At 37.0% G+C, this 20456-nt stretch overlaps 2 pseudogenes; one reads left to right on the forward strand and one right to left on the reverse strand.

The window, feature by feature from the left end:
- Positions 1-6: 6 nt before the first annotated feature.
- Positions 7-2509, reverse strand: LOC121791695 (annotated as a pseudogene).
- Positions 2510-13560: 11051 nt separating this feature from the next.
- On the forward strand, positions 13561-16506 carry LOC121791694 (annotated as a pseudogene).
- The last annotated feature ends 3950 nt before the right edge of the window (positions 16507-20456 follow it).

Consider the following 20456-nt stretch of genomic DNA (forward strand, 5'->3'; position numbering starts at 1 on the left):
CTCAGGTTTCAAGTCACGATGGACAACACCTTGAAGATGACAAATGCGACAACGCTAAGAATCTGAACGATAATAAGTTTTGCTTCTTCTTCAGTATACCTACCACCTCTGAAATGAATAAGCTGTTGTCAGTGTTTTGCTTGCAAACATCAGAAAGATGGATTAAAACTAGAACATAAACGAATATCAGTTTTCTCCGGTTCTCCTCTGTAATAGATTGCAGGCGAGACTATGAAAGGAAAGCACTTCTATCACTTACTTTGCCAATATTCTGTCAAGCAGTTCTCCACCATCACACAACCTGCAAGAAAAAAGAGAGAGCTAATATCAGAATTACAAACGCTAATGGTTCAAAAACTCGTAGTACAAACTTTCAAAACTCCTGCCAGTCCCAGTTTCAATTGTTATCTATCTTACTCCTATATCCTTTACTGCTATTAAAGAAGCATTTCGAAATCAAAATGTAAAGTTTGTTTGTTCAAACATGTGAGAATTTTTATATGCGAATCCATTGGGTTAAAAGGAGATCACTCATACCAGAAGACAGAATTAGTATATACTATTACAGGATGTTCACGGAAGAGGGACTTACGCATAGAAAACTGTAGTATGTGTTTAGCAAGCATCAACAATTGTTTTCTAGATTAAGAAACTAACAAAAACTGCCTGATCTAGGAAAAGTGTAACAAGGAAAGAGGGCAAATCAGGAAAAGTTGCAAGCTTCACTCAACAAAGATTCAATTTGTGTACACAACAGCACAGGGGAAAGAGAGATACGTACTCCATTATTATGTATACATTGTTCGAATCCTCGCAAGCGTCATAAAATCTAACTAGATGTCTATGACCTGAGAGAGCTTTCAATATTTTCACTTCTCTGCGAACATCTTCAACTGATATTGCAGTCGTCATCTGCCAAACAGCTTATTGAGATAAAATCAAGTTTCATAACATCATCATTATTCATTCAGAAGGAAGCCATCAGTAGTATAAAGCAAACTGTGAGTAAAAAAATACTAATATGCATTTGACGTATACACAGGTCTGATAAAGTTGGAATATATCTTACCAAGTACCCTTCGTGCTTATCCTACTGTTACTCTAATCCAAAGGTTTACTTCTCCTACCAGTAAAGATACTGATAGTTGTCTGCTCATTATGCACTTCCACCATCTCCATAAAATAATGCATCGATAAGGACACTAGGATAAATTGTTATGTTTTGCAGCTGAAGATAGTTCATTTTCTTATTCGGCAATCATTTATTTTGAGGGAAAGCAAAAGACATATCTTAATGACTCTTCAGCAGTCATATTAAGGCTCACACCAACCTAATCACGACTGAAAGCCATAACATCGTCAGAAAATGAAATTATTGAACCAAATGCTATTGGCCATTACCAATATGATAACTCAATTTCCTTCATTTCAAACCACAACCTCCCTTCACCCCAACACTAAACCCATAATCTAAGCCCCCAACTTCCTATAGCCCCATTAATCAGGAAATGGTACTTACTATTTAGAGTTGAATCAGTTAAGAAACAAATTCTGCAACTCGGGATATACGTTTGATTTGTATCAATAATCCTAAACCTGTTTCCCTGATCTGCTAGACATTCACCAACCTATCTAAACCAGAAATACATTATTGATCAGCTAATCTAAACTAAAAATAGATAATCAAAGACAAAACTGTTAGCTAATTATTGTTGCTGAATCGTTGGCATATGTTTGTGTATACTTCCTAACAATTGTGAATCAATTGGCTATGGATTAAAGATGCTTAATTTGGCAACAAAAGGTAAGCACATTACAATTGAGAGTTTGAGAGAGATGAACCTTGGATTTGGAGATGATTTTAACTGCAAGAGGCAAATCCTTGAGCTCCCCCTTTCTCCCTTTCGCAAAGCAGGTATGACCAAAATGCCCTCTGCCGACCTCCTTCCCAAGCTCATACTTTGCCCCAAAATTCTTATTATACCCAAAATTCTTATCCAGCGCGTGGTGCTGCTGCTGCGGCGGCGCCGCATCTTCCGCCGCATCCTCCGGAATCGCGCCGTGCCGGGGCGACTTCTTCCTGTTCCCCAGCTTCCTCAGCGACGCCCTGATGTGCTTCGCCGGAGACGGCGGCGGGGGTCGGCGAGACGGCGGCGGAAAGGGCTTTTTGAAGAACTCATCGGCGTCGACCTCGCGGCAGGGAGACACGCCGCCGGCGTCGCGGCGCCGGCGGGTAGGGGGCCAGGCGCTGTTCGCGGCGGAGGATCTCGCCGGAGTGCCGTTGGGAGGGGGCGTCTGGGGAGGGAGATCGGTGGTTGGGTACTCATCGTTGCTTACCGTGGGGATCGTCTTACCGTAGCACTGCCCCATCAGCAGTGACTGTCAACTCTCTCTCTCTCTGTTTCTCTCTCTGCAAATAACAGAGTTTCTTCTTCTCCTCCTTCTCTATACTGTCTTCTACTATTACTATACGGATAAAAAAGTATATACGTTTCTTTGTCTGTATCCGTATTTTCTGCATTTTTTAGTAATAAAATTGAAATCGGAAAATTCAAATGTGACAAAATGTAACTGAGTCAAAACAAAGTTAATTGGACAACGAGACGAAAAACGCACACACATACACTGATTTTAATCTTTTTCTAGAATTAATTAGTTAAAAATAAAAGAGTGAGATTTTCTGCAACGAATACTACATGTGCAAAGATAGAAGCAAAATTAAGAGGAAAGGAAATTATTGATTTACTAGTAATAAATGCTCTCTATTCCACACCTAATGATGACACATCCACATTTTGTATTTGCAAATCAAATTTTAAACGGATTCAAACCAATTTATTTAATTGAAAGTAAAACTCATATTTAAGCTTGAGAACATGCTACACGCAGTATTAGGTTAACAAGAAGTCAACTAATTAGAAATTTTTATATAGGTGTGATGCTGTATCACAGTGTGAGAGCAGCTTCACCAACATTTGAAAAAAAAAACATACGGCCGTAATTTAGGTTGGAGGTTCGAATCATCATGGTCAAAAAATTATTAATCCTCTTTAATATGGAAAGGGAAAAAACTAGAATATGAGAAGTTTATTTATGTATTTGTGGGGCTTTACTGTATCTTCATTTTGGGCCTATTTATTGTATTTATTATGAGTTGATTAAATTGCAACGCAATAAATTAAATTCTTGTTATGATTTATTGCGTTGTGAATTATCTGGTGGTGTTTTTTCATCAATCATAGCATTCAATATAAATTATTGCTTACCTATGCATATAGTTGGTAATGTAATCATTTTATCCCCAGCCTGCCACTGTAAATCAGGCCGGCCCAGTCTAGTATTTGGATCTAGGCCCATTTTATGTATGATTGTACAAAGAGATCAAATAAAATATAATAGTAATACATTAACATAAAAGAATTCAGCTGATAATCTCATGGTCAAGCTTGTATTAATGTAAATTTACAATTGTTAACCACACTACATTTGCGTGTTAAAAAATTTAGAGCTGGTAAATAGGTGTCAAGTGAAAGAGTTGTGGGGTATGCAGTTGACACATTCTAAGCATATTCTGTATCAATCACGTCTATATCATCGATCTCATACCGAATTTTATCAAATCGAATCACTTTACATGCCAAATCTTGTCAAATTAATCACTTTCCGAGAAATACGAGATAACGACTAAATATATTGGTCACGGTTCGTCATTATGTGAATTTTTTTCGAGATTCACACTATAATATGGAGTTAAAAAGGTAAAATAAGGATATTAGCCTTTTATAAAAGAATATTATTAAAATGAAAATATCCAGTAAAAGAAAGAAGGTTAAGAATAAGGCTTATGTGGGAATTAAGTGGTTGGGCTTTTTTTCAACTTATAGTAGTGGGCCAAATGTCAATATAGGGCTTACTTCGAGTAGCTTCAAAGCAAACTCTTCCACACCAAACAAACTTGTTCTTCAAATAGATTATGAAGAAACAGATTATTTCGTATTGTAAGTCGTGATAGTAACTTTGATATATTAATTGCTCATATTATAATATTTGAATAAAACTTGGATGCATATGCTAAAATTAACAATATGATAGAAATGTTGGAGCTTCATAAAAATACTCCCTCCGTCCCGCACTACTCGCACTTATTTCCTTTTTGGGCGTCCCAAGTTACTTGCACTCTTTCCATTTTTAGTAAAAATTTACCTACAGCCGTCATTTTTTACTTTCCTATACACTCATTCCTTAATCTCCGAGCCGAAAAGGAAATGAGCGAGTAGCCGGGACGGAGGGAGTACTATTTATACTATAAAAAAGACAATGTTTGGATGGTACAGACAGTTTGTCACAAACCTACGAAAAAGAATGGACTTTCAATGTAATGTCCAAGTGAAAGAAGGAGGATCCATTGATATGACTGGCAATTACTCACGAAGCCGTACTACCATAGCTTATTATTATTATATTAAAACAAAACAGAATACAAAGATTGAGAAATGAATTTGCCAAATATATATAGCTTCGGCACTTAACAAATTTCAAATTTTCAGATTTAACTAATTAAATATAATAATTTCTTTAAAAGGATAATTGATATTTAAATTAAAATTTTCAATTTATCGCAATTGTTTCAGATGGTCAAAATAGAAACAAATATGATTAAATAACAAAACGATGTTGGCTATGGATATATTTATTGTTACATCGTATTGATTTTGTTACATCAGTTACGATTTTTTATTATCGTGGTACAATTGAAAATATTTGAAAGTTATAATTTCCTAGTATTTTTAGATTCAAAAGTTATTGTTTGACTATAGTCAAACAAGAAATTGTAATTTATTGACAGTTACCTATTTTCTTGAACATAAGTTATAAAATACTCATAAAAATTCCAAAATTTTGCCCCACCCCACTTTCATCCCAGACAAAATACATATGCGAGGTGACTGCTCCAAATCACATTACTCATCTTTGATAAGATTATTACTATTTCTGAGTGACCACCAAATTAATAGCCAGGGATCTTGTCTCTTGGTAATAAATAAATAAATAAATTAATTAATTAAGGAATGAATAATTAAAATGTGGGATGCATGGTTGTGTGGAATGGACAGACGATGAAGCTGGAAAGAACATCCCATGTGCCATCATGTGACCACGATGTGGATGTTGCATCTTCGTACCATATATCTATACATATACGTACACATGATGTACATACATGTATATATATCTACAACAATATCCACATATTTATATTGCAATATTTTGGTATCTAATGTTTACACTTTCTTAAGAAAATGTCCTAGGTTTCGATTTTAGATGTGGAGTTCCACGTGAAAAATATAATAGTACTAGTATAATTTTTGTCGAACTTGAATGAAGGGAGAGGATACCACCGTGCGTTACCATTCTAGCTATGATGTAAGTATGTTATTATATTATTAATTTTTTAGGTGAGATTCTCCACATAAATTTTATAATAGACAACAATGTAAGGGTGTGTTTGAATTAGGAACATTTAAAGGGTATTTACTTGTCCAATCTAGTATTTGAATTATCATATAAATATTCTGTGTGGCCTATTCATAGGGTAAGGGCCCGTTGTGTCAGGGCAAGAAAATGGTGTATTACTATTAATAAAAATTCAATGACAGCAATAAAATGTCAATCTTAAATTAACTGAAATTATTAATGTTATGAGGATTGGGGCAAAACTGCACAATCAGTAAAGCTCGGTGATTGATTGCAGCTCGGTGTTAGCCGAGCTTAATCGTGCTCGGTGATTAGCCGAGCTTGCTGGTGCTCTGCATTAGCCGAACTTAGTCGAGTTCGGTGTTGACCGTTGTTATTAACTGATGCATAGACAAACGTGAGCCGTCGGATGCGATTAGTTAGTTAGCTTAAATGACAGCCGTTGGATTTGTTTTGGTTGTCAGATTAGTGTTAGTCAAATAGAGTGCATAACCGAGCTGTGCAAGCAAGAGTGAGAGAAAAAAGATTTTTCATCCATCAGTTTGTAATCTTCCACAGAAATTGAATAAAAGATTCCTCATCGTTTTCTCATTGAGTTCTTGGTTTTCCTTCGTTAAACTCATTTCAATCAATTGTGTGTGTTGTCGATCTTGCTATTCGTTCTATTGTTGATCTTGACTGTGTTCGAGATTTGATCGCGTTACATCAGAGTTCACAAATTGGCGCCGTCTGTGGGAACGGAAGAAGACGACACATTCGACAATGTCTACTGCGAAATTTGATGTTGAGCGTTTTACTGGCGAAAATGATTTTGGCCTTTGGAGATTGAAGATGAGAGTTGTTTTGATGCAGCAAGGGGTCTGGGATTATGTGAAATCCAAGACGGATAAGAAGGGAACGCAGGAGGCTGATGCGGCGAAAGCACAAGAAATGGAATACAAGGCTTATAGCTCCATCGTCTTGTGCCTGAGTGACAGGGTACTCAGGGAAGTCCAAAAGGAGGATGATGCCGCAGGGGTGTGGGAGAAATTGGAGAAGATTTATATGGAGAAGTCGATTTCGAACAGATTACACCTTAAGCAAAGGCTGTTCAATTTCAGATTCTCTGACTCCAAGAATCTTGGGGGTCAACTTGAAGAATTCAGAAAGTGTATAGACGATCTTGAAAGTGTGGATGATGCCATGAAGGATGAGGACAAGGCTTTGATGTTATTGAATGCTCTGCCTCCAAGCTTTGAGCAGTTTAAGGACTCAATACTACTGGGGAGAGATTCGAAGGTAACTTTGGAAGAGGTATTCTCTGCTTTAAAATTGAAGGGAACGCAGAAATCAAACGATAAACCTATTGATCAGGCTGCTGAGAGTCTGAGTGTTAGGGTAGCATCAAAGAAGTTTTTTAATTCAAGAAACCCTCATCTCAGAAATGGAAGCCTCCAACCACAAAGGGTGCAGATCAGAAAGAGACCAGGAGCTGTTTCTGGTGTAAGAAACCAGGCCATATCAAACAAAACTGTTTTGCTTGGAAAAGAAGCAAGCTGAGAATGACAGAGAGGAGGGTACAGCTGCTATCACTGAAGGAATTGAAGAAGCAAGAGCCTTAAATGTGGTTAAAAGCAGCCCAATTTCCAAGGTATGGATCATGGACTCTGGGTGCAGTTTCCATATGTCATCAAATATTGAATGGTTCTGGAATATGAGAGAGTCAGATGGCTCGGTTTTACTAGGAGATGATCATGTATGCGAAGTCAAGGGTGTGGGGGATATATGTTTGAGATTGGATGATGGATGTTTAAGAACACTAACAGATGTTAGATATATTCCATCTATCAAGAGAAACCTGATCTCCTTGGGCCTTCTTGAAAGGAAAGGCTATAGGTTGACTCTATATGGTGGAGAGATGCTTGTGACAAAGAATGGCCAGATGATTATGAAAGCTATCAGAAACAATGTTCTTTACTACCTGAAGGCTGAAGCAATTAATGGATCAGTTCACTCAACTCAAGAATCCATCAATTGGCATGCAAGGCTAGGCCACATTGGAGAAACTGGAATAAGACAGCTTTTAAAACAAGGTGTGATTAAGATGCTTAAGTCTGAGACACCAGTGGATATAGGATCATGTGAAGAGTGCATCCTAGGCAAAAGTAAAAAGCAGCCATATGGAGAGGGAAAACATATATCAAAGGAGCCTCTCCAATATGTTCACAGTGACATTTGGGGCCCTGCACCAATAAACAGCATTGGAGGAGGTAGATATTTTCTATCATTTGTTGATGACTTCTCAAGAAAGATATGGATAGCGATTATGAAAGAAAAATCAGAAACTTTTCAGAAATTTCAGCAATGGTGCACAGAGGTTGAACTGGAAAAGGAAAGGCCACTGAAATGCCTAAGAACTGACAATGGTTTAGAGTTCTTGTCCCATGAATTTGATGAGTTCTGCAAAAACAAAGGGATTAAGAGGCATAGAACAGTCCCTCACAACCCACAACAAAATGGAGTTGTTGAGAGGGCAAATAGAACTATCCTAGAGAAGGTAAGGTGTATGCTGATAGCTTCTGGTATGTCAAAGCCATTTTGGGCAGAAGCAGCTTCAACTGCCGTTGTTTTGATCAACAAGTCTCCATCAGCTGCTATAGAGAGTGAAACCCCGGATAGCAGATGGTATGGCAGTGCTGGGGATTACTCAAGGCTAAGGCCATTCGGGTGTAGAGCTTATGCTCATATAAAGCAGGACAAATTGGAGCCTAGGGCTCTCAGATGTGTCATGATCGGTTATCAGAAGGGAGTCAGGGGCTATAGGTTATGGTGTTGTGAGGAAGGGAACAAGAAAGTGGTGGTTAGTAGAGATGTAATCTTCAAAGAATCTGAAATGCCTTTCCTCAACAGAGATACTCAGAGAACTCATTTTGAGGTGGAGAACCTGAGAAAACCTACAGATGCAACTCAGACTCATCCAAGTCCTACATGTGAAGCCACTGGTGGTGGAACTACTGAAAGCCAAACTGAAGTCAGAACTCCGGAAAGAGTAATTGCAAGAGACAGAGCAAGAAGGAATATCAAGCTCCCTACCAGATTTAATGATTATGATATGATGCATTATGCTCTAGCAGTGGCTGAGGAGATGGATTATCATGAACATTCCACCTATAAAGAAGCATTGAGGAGTCCAGAAAAGGATCAATGGTTGCTGGCTATGCAGGAAGAAATTGATAGCTTGTACAAAAATCACACATGGATATTGGTATTGAGACCTACTGACCAGAAAACAGTGGGTTGTAAGTGGATTTACAAGAAGAAAGTTGAAGCTTTCAACGACAACCAAATCAGATTCAAAGCTAGATTGGTGGCTAAGGGATTCACACAGAAAGAAGGGGTGGACTACAATGAGATTTTTTCACCTGTGGTTAAGCACAGTTCCATCAGAATTTTGCTGGCAATTGTTGCACAAAGAGATTGGGAATTAGAGCAACTTGATGTTAAAACGGCCTTTCTTCATGGAGAGCTTGAAGAAAAGATCTACATGGAACAACCACCTGGCTTCGTTCAACCAGGGGATGAGGGAAAGGTCTGTCTACTGAAGAGAAGCTTATATGGGCTGAAACAAAGTTCAAGGCAGTGGTATATTAGATTTAATGAGTTCATGCAGAAGATTGGGTTTGAGAAATCTTTGTATGATCACTGTGTATTCATCAAGTGTATTCATTAGAGTTGCTGTGGCATATCTACTATTGTATGTAGATGATATGTTGATTTCTGCTAAGCATAAGGAAGAGGTGGAGCTAGTAAAATCTGATCTGAAATCTGAGTTTGAAATGAAAGATCTTGGCATGCTAAGAAGATTCTTGGGATGGAAATTATCAGAGATAGACATCACAAGAAGATATGGCTGACTCAGAGGGATTATATCAGTAATGTGATCAAGAAATTTCAGATGGATCAAAGTAAACCAGTGAGCATGCCACTGAGTTCTCAGTTCAAACTCAGTATGAATCAAAGCCCCAAAGATGATGATCAAAGAAGAGAAATGGACAAGATCCCATATGCGAACATAGTGGGAAGCATCATGTACACCATGGTGTGTACAAGGCCAGATATCAGCCAAGCAATAAGTGTTGTAAGCAGGTACATGGCTGATCCAGGTCTGGAACACTGGCATGCTTTGAAGTGGATGTTGAGGTACCTCAGTGGTACTCATGATTATGGAATTCTATTTGATGGAAGTAAGAAGGTTGAAAAGCAGCCTCTATTGGGATATTGTGATTCTGATTTTGCAACTAATATAGATACAGGAAGTCCCAATCGGGTTATGTATTCTGCATGTATGGTGCTGCAGTGAGTTGGAAATCCAGTTTGCAGTCTGTAGTGGCACTCTCAACGACAGAAGCTGAGTACATTTCCATGGCTGAGGCTGTGAAGGAGAGCATGTGGCTGAAAGGAATCTGCTCTGACTTTGGAGTTGATCAAGAAGCTGTGACATTGCTGTGTGACTCAAATAGTGCCATATGTTTATCGAAGCACCAGACATTCCATGAGAGGAGTAAGCATGTGGATGTCAAACTACATTTTGTGAGGGATGAAGTTGAAAAGGGCTCGGTGAAGATTGAAAAGGTGGCTACTGAGCACAATGCAGCTGATATGCTAACAAAGGTGTTACCCGGACTTAAGTTGAAGTATTGCATGGATTTGGTGAATCTGATTCAGCTGGAGTGATTGTGGAAGATGGATATGCTCTGTGGATTGTCCAGTTGTGTCCCAAGGTGGAGATTTGTTTATGAGGATTGGGGCAAAACTGCACAATCAGTAAAGCTCGGTGAATTGATTGCAGCTCGGTGTTAGCCGAGCTTAATCGTGCTCGGTGATTAGCCGAGCTTGCTGGTGCTCGGCATTAGCCGAACTTAGTCGAGTTCGGTGTTGACCGTTGTTATTAACTGATGCATAGACAAACGTGAGCCGTCGGATGCGATTAGTTAGTTAGCTTAAATGACAGCCGTTGGATTTGTTTTGGTTGTCAGATTAGTGTTAGTCAAATAGAGTGCATAACCGAGCTGTGCAAGCAAGAGTGAGAGAAAAAAGATTTTTCATCCATCAGTTTGTAATCTTCCACAGAAATTGAATAAAAGATTCCTCATCGTTTTCTCATTGAGTTCTTGGTTTTCCTTCGTTAAACTCATTTCAATCAATTGTGTGTGTTGTCGATCTTGCTATTCGTTCTATTGTTGATCTTGACTGTGTTCGAGATTTGATCGCGTTACATCAGAGTTCACAATTAATATAGTCTTCAGATTCAACACACCGTATCAACGCATCTCACATAAAAGCTAATGTATTGACTAAGCAAGTGAGCATTGGCGGTTCGAATTACCAAGAGATAAATAAGGAATCATTGACCTTTAAATACACATTTTAAGAGATAATGTCCACCTGTCATCCAACCGTTAAAGTACATTATTTTATTACATAGCTTAAAGATTAACGACTTACTTATTCAGTGACTATGAAAATGGGCGTTCCAAAATAGGCACTATTAGGTCGATTGTGAAATTTTCTTTGACAATAATTGAAGCGGAATATATTTCAATTTAAATTTAAAATAATATTTCCTCTGTCCCAAGGTAGTTAGGGTATTTCTTTGGGTACGAGATTTAAGAAATTGATTTATTAAAGGTTAAAGTAGAGAGAGTAAAATAAGAGAGTGAATAAAGTAAGAGAGAAAAAGAGTGAATAAAGTTTTTACTAAGAGCATTAGCAGTGGCGCGCCCTATGGCACGCCACGTCATCAGTTTTATCCTCCTATCCCCCACCTGCAGTGGGGCGCCATAAGGCGAGCCACGTCATCAGTTGTACTATTGTTTTGTTTAATTAATTTAAATGTTTTCACATATAGTGTGCAACCGAAAATTAACAAAAAAAAATAAGTAACTAAAAATCGGCGAAGATTGATTAAAAAACAAGTTACACGATTCAAGTTTACACAAAAAACGGCTAATCTACGCAATTCTCAACGTCCGACGCAGCTCATCGATCAACGCCAGGAGATATTCGGCTTCTTTGGTTTGGTGACGGCTCCATGTCAGACAAATCGTACGATTCCGTGCTGAATTCGGGATCGTACTGCATGTTGGCGACGAATGATCGATATTCGTCGGGTTCTGTACACGGCCAACGCGCCTCACCACTGAACATCAGACTGTTGGGACTTGATGAATCCATTTCGTAGTAATAAAAAATGTGAGTTTCGAGAGTGGAATCGCGAAATGAAATGTTACAAATGAAGGGTATTTATAAAAACCCAAACCGCGTGTCATCGTCCGCCACCATCGTCCGCGGAGCCCACAATGGGGCGGACGATAGCGCGGACGATAGGCTATCGTCCGCGACATCGTCCGCCGCTCCCACAATGGCGCGGACGATAGGCTATCGTCCGTGCTATACGCCACGGACGATGTATCGGCCGTGAGCATCGAGCGCGCCCGATGACAGGCACCCACAATGGTGCCATCGTCCGCGCCCGAGGACGATAGACGCCATCGGACGTCCCATTGTGGGTGCCCTAAAAAGGAAATAACTCAACTAACTTAGGACAAACAAAAAAAAGAATATGACTCAATTATTTTAGGATGGAAGGAGTAGTATACTAAGCCCCCTTCTCATGACAAGATCCAATTCCTTTAGGGCCGGAAAAAAATTTCACATTCTTCCTTCGGGAAAGGAGAATTAAGAAAATCCTATTAATTGCAATCTTTTTTCAGACCTCCGAAAAAAGCATAGAAAAGGCCCTCCTCAAATTATTTCAATTGTATTGCCAACTATTTACCCAAATTGGGTGGCAAAGCTAAATAAGAGCCTAGCCAAATTAAATACAGAAAAGGGTGAAATTAATTCAGACCTTCCAATATTCATTAACAACTTCAGCTACTTTCTTTCATTTTTGGTGTATGTACAGCTGTTATTTACACTACTTGTATAATAATACTGTGGTGTTGTTGGCTTATCAAATGCTGTTAATGTTATACTCTCTCTATATATATGAATATTTGCCAAAAATATTCAAGTCCCAACTGCCCCATGCCATTATCAACTCTTTGTCTTTGTGCAATCATGGCCTCATTACAAGGCCAACTGCTCTGCAAATTTATTGTTTATGTCGTTAAATCCTATGCATCATCACTACTTAGTAGCATACCAGAATTTTCAGTTCTTTATACTTACATATTGTCCCAATTTGCCAAATAGGATGTTTATTCACTTATTTAACACTCAATTAATCAAACAACCAAAAAGGTGGGACTCAGTACTATATTAGTGCTCCTTAATCATAATCAGTGGCGGACGCAGAAATTTATTTTGATATGGCAATGTATTCCAAAACTCAAACTTAAACAAAATAACGAAAATTCAACGATGTTATTATAAAAAAGTTCGGCCACTACTTATAATATACTCCATGTATATACTTTCTTAAAGCTTGTGCCGAAATCAAATGTGACATTGATAAGAGACTGAAGAGGGAGTATTGGTTGTGGGAATAATTATCAAGATTAGTTAAGTTGATGGAATATATTCTAATAAAAGTAGTTAATTTTCAGGGCTTTACAAAAAGATAAAGAGTTGTAAAGAGGCTGGAATCTCTCAATTCTTTGTAGAGAAGCATGAGAGTTGGAGAAAAATATTAATCAAACTATCTTAAAACTCCAAAAGAAATTATCTGCCACTACACATGGACGAAAACGACTGCACATAAACACAAAACACATAACTTAATTTGGCATCATCTCTACTAACTCTCTTATCAACCTTATTTAATGTCACGATAGAATGTAAATAATCAACACACAAATAGATAAATCCATCAAATTTACGCAAGACTAATACGTGTTATCAAATTGACCCGAGATTAATTTTGTCACAAGAGTCGTAAGTCATGACTAATACGTATTACACGTGGCACGTTTCGCCACCCGTGATGACCCCCCGCAGTAACGAGAGGTGGGCGCATTGTGGATGAAGAATAACGACAACTATATAGTTGCTGGTTGTCATCATTGAGTAGTAAATTCACAAACAAATAAATGTATAATATGAGTCTTGAATTTCAATTTATTTCGATTTCCAAATATGAGTCTGAATTTTAGGTGCAGGCATCATCGGCCCCCATATCTCAAATCAGCCCCTCACAATCATACATTTTGCTAGCACTACTATCATATCATTAGTCATGCATTAATCAATTCGCAATGCTTCTTCATCTTCGTCTTCAATTGAACTAAATTAATGGCGCGACTCTTCCGATCCAAGTCCTGCTCTCTCAACACAATGCCGCCGCCTCTATACGAAGACGACGAAGGCGGTTATTTTGGAGACTACAACTACAACACCGACGACGACGAGGAGGAAGAAGAGGAGGAGGAAGACGACGGAGGCTCGGAGAATCCGGCGACGACGCCGTTTTTGAGCCCGGGAGGAAACGGCGGCGGTAATCAGGCGCAGTTTTCGGTGCTGGGGGTTGTGGCGGCGGCGCTGAGGAAGTCGCTGGTCACGTGCTCCGTCGACGCTGACGACGTCGCGTCTGACGTGGACATAGGATGGCCAACCGACGTGCGCCACGTGTCACATGTGACGTTTGACCGGTTTGATGGGTTTCTGGGCCTGCCGGTCGAGCTCCAGCCGGAAGTACCTTCTAAACCGCCCAGCGCCAGGTTTGGTTTTAACTCTTTTTTTTCCCTTTTAATTTACTTATGTTTAATTAATTATTGTTAATCTCAATATTTTACTATAATTTAAGTGAGGGAAGAGAGAGACATGCATGCATATTAATTTGTGTTTGGTTGAATAATATTTGTGTTTTTGTGGAATTTAATGACTATTTAATTGTAAAATAAGTCTCTAAATCGTCTGACAATTGATTGTGTATTTTCCGTGTATTATTTTAGTAATTGAAGGTTGCACTGGATATTAAAGTTGTGTTTATTTAGTAGCAGTAATCAATTCTAAAAAATCTGTGTTTATTCAGATCTAGATTTGCAATCCAGGTGATCAAATTAATCCATCAATGCTGTTGTTTGGTGACATAATTGGAGTGGTGGGATTTAATACGGAATTCATGGGTAATTCTATCTTAAAATTTATATAGTGATTCTAATTTTTTCTTTAGATAGAATCATAAGTAAATATATTTGTTTTATTTTGCCAACGCCCTCCTTCAAACTCTTTCAAAGTCGGATTATTATTCTGATCGAGTTAGACAACCCCTTCACATCGAACTGCACCAAATTTGAAGCTAAATTACTATTTATTCATTTTCTTGTTTTTGGATCAGTGAAAGTTTTTCAGTTCATATTTGACATGGATCAAGAGGTAGACGAAGAGACACTGTGGATATAGAGATTTTCTATGGTTTGTATGTAATTGATGGAATTAAAAGAGAAATACATAGAGTATTTCATTTAGGAAAACTATGACTGACATTTATACTTTAATAGAGGGCATATTTTTTGGTTTAGTACATAGATTATGACATAAGCCCTGTTAACATTTTTGGTAAGTTCACATGTAACTCTGCAAGATTTAATTGGTCCTTGTTTTTGTTTCTTTCTTCTAACACAAATTGTTTTGCATTAAGTTGATTCATGTGCAATAGTTAAAGTGGCTGGTTGAGAATTAAATTGAACAGTTGAGATTGAATGTAATGATGTGGACAGTGCTAGTGTATTTGGAGTTTCTGCACAGTCAATGCAATGTAGCTTTGACCAAAGAGGAAACAGCGTACCAACAATTCTTCTTAGGATGCAAACAAGACTCTATGAAGAAGGAGGCCTTCAAGTATGCCCAATTCTACTTTTTTTTTCTAGCTATATGTGTATACATGTGATTAACTGTGTGTGTGTGTGTGTTAATTTGAAGGCAGAAGGAATTTTCAGAATCAATGCTGAGAATAGCCAAGAAGAAAATGTTAGGAAACAGCTTAACAAAGGAATTGTGCCACATGGAATTGATGTCCACTGCTTATCTGGTTTGATAAAGGTAATTATAGAAGCAAATTATTAATTAGTACTAGTATAGTTTATATTGTCAAATGTTAATGATGAAAATATGATATCAGGCTTGGTTTAGAGAACTCCCTTCAGGAGTGCTTGACTGTTTAAGTGCAGAAGATGTGATGCATTGCAACACGGAGGAAGAGTGTAGCGAGCTCGTAAAGCAGCTTCCCGACCGAGGGCGCGCTGCTCGACTGGGCCATCAATCTCATGGCCGACGTAGTGCAGCAGCACCACCTTAACAAGATGAATGCGAGGAACATCGCAATGGTTTTCGCTCCAAACATGACTCAGGTGCTTCGCTATTCTCAAATGACTCTAATCTCCCTCATCAGTTGTGAAGATTATAGACCAAATGACATTCCCCTAATAGGCTAGTCTTTTGGATGAGTTATTAGACTGTATAATTTGAAATACTAATATATACAAGTCCAGATGGCTGATCCACTTACGGCGCTCATCCACGCGGTCCAAGTCATGAACTTTCTCAAGACCCTCATCGGGAAGACACTTGCTGAGAGAGAGGAGTATTCGGTGGTACTGGAGCAGAGTGGTACTCCAGTTGACGAAGAATGCAATAATGCAATAGTGATGAGTAGTGGAGAGACGATGCCTGCTACCACCGCTATTACAACGCGCAAAAGGCGAACCTTAGGGCATAGTTTCAAAGACGAATACGAAGCAGACGACGGAATTCTCCGTCGTCTGAATCTTCGGAAAGGCATGCAAAAGCTATGCCGGCATCCGGTATTCCACTTGACCAAGACACAACCTAAGAAGCTATATAATTCTAATTAATCTCTTTTTTTTTTTTCTAATGCAATGTTGATTTGCTAGCTAGCTTTTTTCTTTTTTTTTTCATTTCACCACATAAATAGACACAATATGTAGGCAGGCTTGTTGGTTGGTTGGTTCTTAAAAGTTGCGCCTTCACTTGAAAATTAGGACTTTCTATGTATCAAAGTCTCTTATCCCTTTTCATCTTATTTATCCATTCTAACAATCTTCTTTTCAAAGAAATGAATCCATTTTTTTCAACTTTTAACCTAATCTCTATTTTTCCAAATATCGAGAGAGACACCTTACCTATATATGTACCAATAAAAAATATACCAACACGTGGGATAACTTTTTTTATTCAATTCAAGAAATTCAAGAACAAGTGAAGAAAAGTAATGATATTATAAAGAGTCGATATAATAATTTATGTTCCTAGATGTGGTGTCTCGACTCAATTATTTTGTTCACTTGAATTAATAAGAATCTCTTTTTTTAATTTTTGTTTTTAGTTTTGGTTTGGGTGGTTCATTTCTTTCGGTCGCTATTTATACAGTATTTAATTTATTATAGTTTATTATCCAGCAGCTAGAGTGGTCCTCCCCTACCCCACATCACGTGATATAATGGTGCTTTAGTATTTTTTATTTTCTTAACTTTATCTAATCTTCACATAATTGTACCAATACTATATATCATAATTTAAAAAGAGAGATATTATACTCTGTTTTCGATTTTAAGATTTTTCACAAAATTTCAAGTTGCATTATTAATAAATAAAATATTCATAAAATGTATTTTTATTACTAATAAAATTGTAAAACTGGAAATACTACTAAGTTTGGGTTTTGGAACATCTGATTTTGATTTGGATTACGCGTGGGCCGTTAATTTGGATTTTGCAACATCAATTCAACATTTTTGTTTTTTTATATAATGTTTATGTCAGTGTGGTACCCAAAAGAAAAAAATTGATAGGTTCCAAAATATTAGAATAAATTTTTTTATAAGAAACAATTATCGTGGATTGCATTTTAAGTTAGAGTGAAAAATGTATACTCCTATCAATTTATACTTTATTTTGGGTCATTCAAAAATAAAAATACGAGATAATATATCAAGTTGACGATGGTGATGAGTGTGAAACTGACTAGTACTATTAATTTATTTTATATCGATTTTTGATATCGTTTATGGGTGTTATAAACACGTGAATCACGTGGAATTTTGTTTATTACAGAGGGTGCATGGAGTGTTAATGCTAATCAGATGTTCAACTTTCTTTATATGATAAAATACTCGTCTTGACAATCTACCAACCTCATGGGGTTATATTCTTTATTTTATTCCCCTTGCACAAATTAAACAAAAGTCAAAAGATTCGACGTAACAAAAAAAGAGGGCAAAATAGACGGAAGGGGGGTGTGGTCGAGTGGTACAAAACTCGTTCAACCTTAGCCAAATAATTAGGGGATCGATCCCTGGTTTAGGGTATAGAGCAGCCTTAAACGATCCTGGTCCACTCTAGCAGCCTATCGATGTCTACAAATACCCGCGAATAGTCACTCGTCGCCGCCGCCGATGAATACCCTTATGCCCTTGTTAATACAGGAACATTGGTTCGTTTGGCAGTAACGGATCTAGGAAATATAGCTTATTATCCCACCTATCGATGTGTCTACGAATCAATGCACGGAAGTCACTTGGCCCGCCGATAATACCCTTATGCCCTTGTTAATGCAGAGAACATTGGTATGTTTGACAGTAACGGATCCAGAAAATATAATTTATAAGATTACAATTCATCAATTGAAGAAAATGAACCACAATTTATTGGTAAGACGTTTCTCTTCCATTTAAGAAATTGGGAGTTCAAGCATGGAGTAAATTGAGAACCTCTTACTGAACTAGCATATAACATTTCCATAGACGTGGTTCTAGAACCATAACTGACGGCTAATATGATTTTAGTCAAAATCGAGAATGTTGGAAAAATAAATGACCATCGGTTCCGATTTGATTCAGATTTTGACTAAATTGACAACTAAAGGTTCTTTTTCTATATTTGCAAAATAATGCTAACTTTATATACTATAATAATATTTTTATTTTGATCACGTTCTTTTATAAGCAACAATAACAAGGCCGCTTCTTTATATGAAAAAACTACAGATAATAAAGAATTTTTCTTTCCCTTAACATGATATATTAATTTGTTTGAATTGGAGTTTTCCCATGACTTTAATGTCACAGTTAAAAAACAATAGTACTTTTTAAAAAACTTTTTTACAGTTGCCTCATCCATTTGTTCTGATCGAATTTCACCAATATGAATTGATGTTTTGTATGAATAGTGTAGATCGATGTGGGTTGAAATCGAACATCATTAATAGTATATTAAATATTAATGTAAGCTAATTTGCATTCAAATGAATGTACTAATAGAAACATAGTCCAAAATAATATTGTTAGAAGTCCCCTACAAAAAAAATTAGTAATACTAATAATAGAAGACCTTTATAATAAGGAATTGTATACACAAACATAAATATTATCGTCCTTTAATTACCTTTGCTTTAATAAGGTCCCTCCTAATTTCCCTAGCTACACACAGACGTCCTCCTTTAATTACACTACTAAAATTTGTTGACAGACCAAGATTTCATTAATTTTTCACCACATTAATTTCATTTGACTTTTTTAGCTGTAAATGGTCAGAAGTTTGGAATTAGCTAATTGGTTTTGGTTCCCCATTAAAGCACTCTTCATATTATTATATTAATAAAAAAACTATCATTCAAACATCATAAAATAATTATATACTCCATTCGTCCCATAAACATATAGGTAATGAATATGAGATGAGAATTAAAATAAAATTAGTAAAGTAAGAGAGAATAGGAGAATGATACTCCGTTAAATAGTGTCAGTGGATTGTTGGACCTATATCATTAAATTGATATAAATTTTTAAAAATGAAATGCACATATTTTTGTGCGACAGACGAAAATGGAAAATGCACATATTTTTATGAGATGAATGGAGTATAATTATAGTATAAGGTATTCGATCACAATGTGTAAATCAAAACTATTTTTACACTTGGAACAATTTGGTACACTGTATATGATATTTGATAAAAAAAAACACAGTTAAGGGATCGTCATAGCTTTTATTTAATTTACTGTTTATTTATATATACTATCTGCATCTTAATCTTATAAATGAGTACAACTATTGATGTAGTAGGAGTACTTTTGATCTGAGGTTCAAATCGAAACTTTGCCTCGATGATATAATTAATATGGTTAAGAACCACCATTCCGTTGATGGATATATTATTAAAACTTAGTAGTTTTAAAACATCCATACAGCCTGTCTATTAATTAATGAATTATAATCGATCGATCCTTTTACTATTAATTAAAAATTCATAAATTAAATGTTAAAAAGTTTATAAACCATTCTTGGATAATGAAGATAATGGCTTAGTTCTAATTGATAATTGCTAAGTTAAAACACCAAGAAACTGAAGAAAAGTGTGTTGATTACAAACTAATTCTACGTCAATGAGTAATAGAGGTTAGAATATACTCCCTCCGTTCGCCATTAGGAGTCTCATTCCTTGGCGACACGAGTTTTAAGAAATGTTAAGAAAAGTGGGTGGAAAAAAAGTTAGGGGAATAGGGGTCCCACTTATATATATTAGTTTTAAATGAAATGGGAGAGGAATGAGTTAGTTGAAGGTGAGACTCTATTACCCTTTATGGTAAAAGTAAAACGAGTAAACCGTGACTTCTATTCGCGGACGGACTAAAATGGAAAAACGAGACTCCTATCGCGGACGGAGGGAGTATAAGCATTGTCCAACTTTAATTAGTTTGAAACTTTTTAAAAATATAAATTCTATGTGTCGCAATATATCTAGCATAATATTTTAAATTTTGGGAGGCCATTGGCCATCAGGCTTCATAAGCTCGTGTCTCTTGTCCTGAGATATACTCCTACGTACGACAATACTGATCTGATTAATCTCAAGCAATCTTAGAACAATTTTTTTATATTTAGAGGTAATATTTAATACTCCCATCATAGTACATGGTGGGATCCTATATCTGTGGCTCAAAATAGTCACACAGGAGGATGGGGAGAGAACTTCTTCACTCA

Source organism: Salvia splendens, unplaced genomic scaffold (genome assembly GCF_004379255.2).
Source record: "Salvia splendens isolate huo1 unplaced genomic scaffold, SspV2 ctg876, whole genome shotgun sequence".
Taxonomy (NCBI): Eukaryota; Viridiplantae; Streptophyta; class Magnoliopsida; order Lamiales; family Lamiaceae; genus Salvia; species Salvia splendens.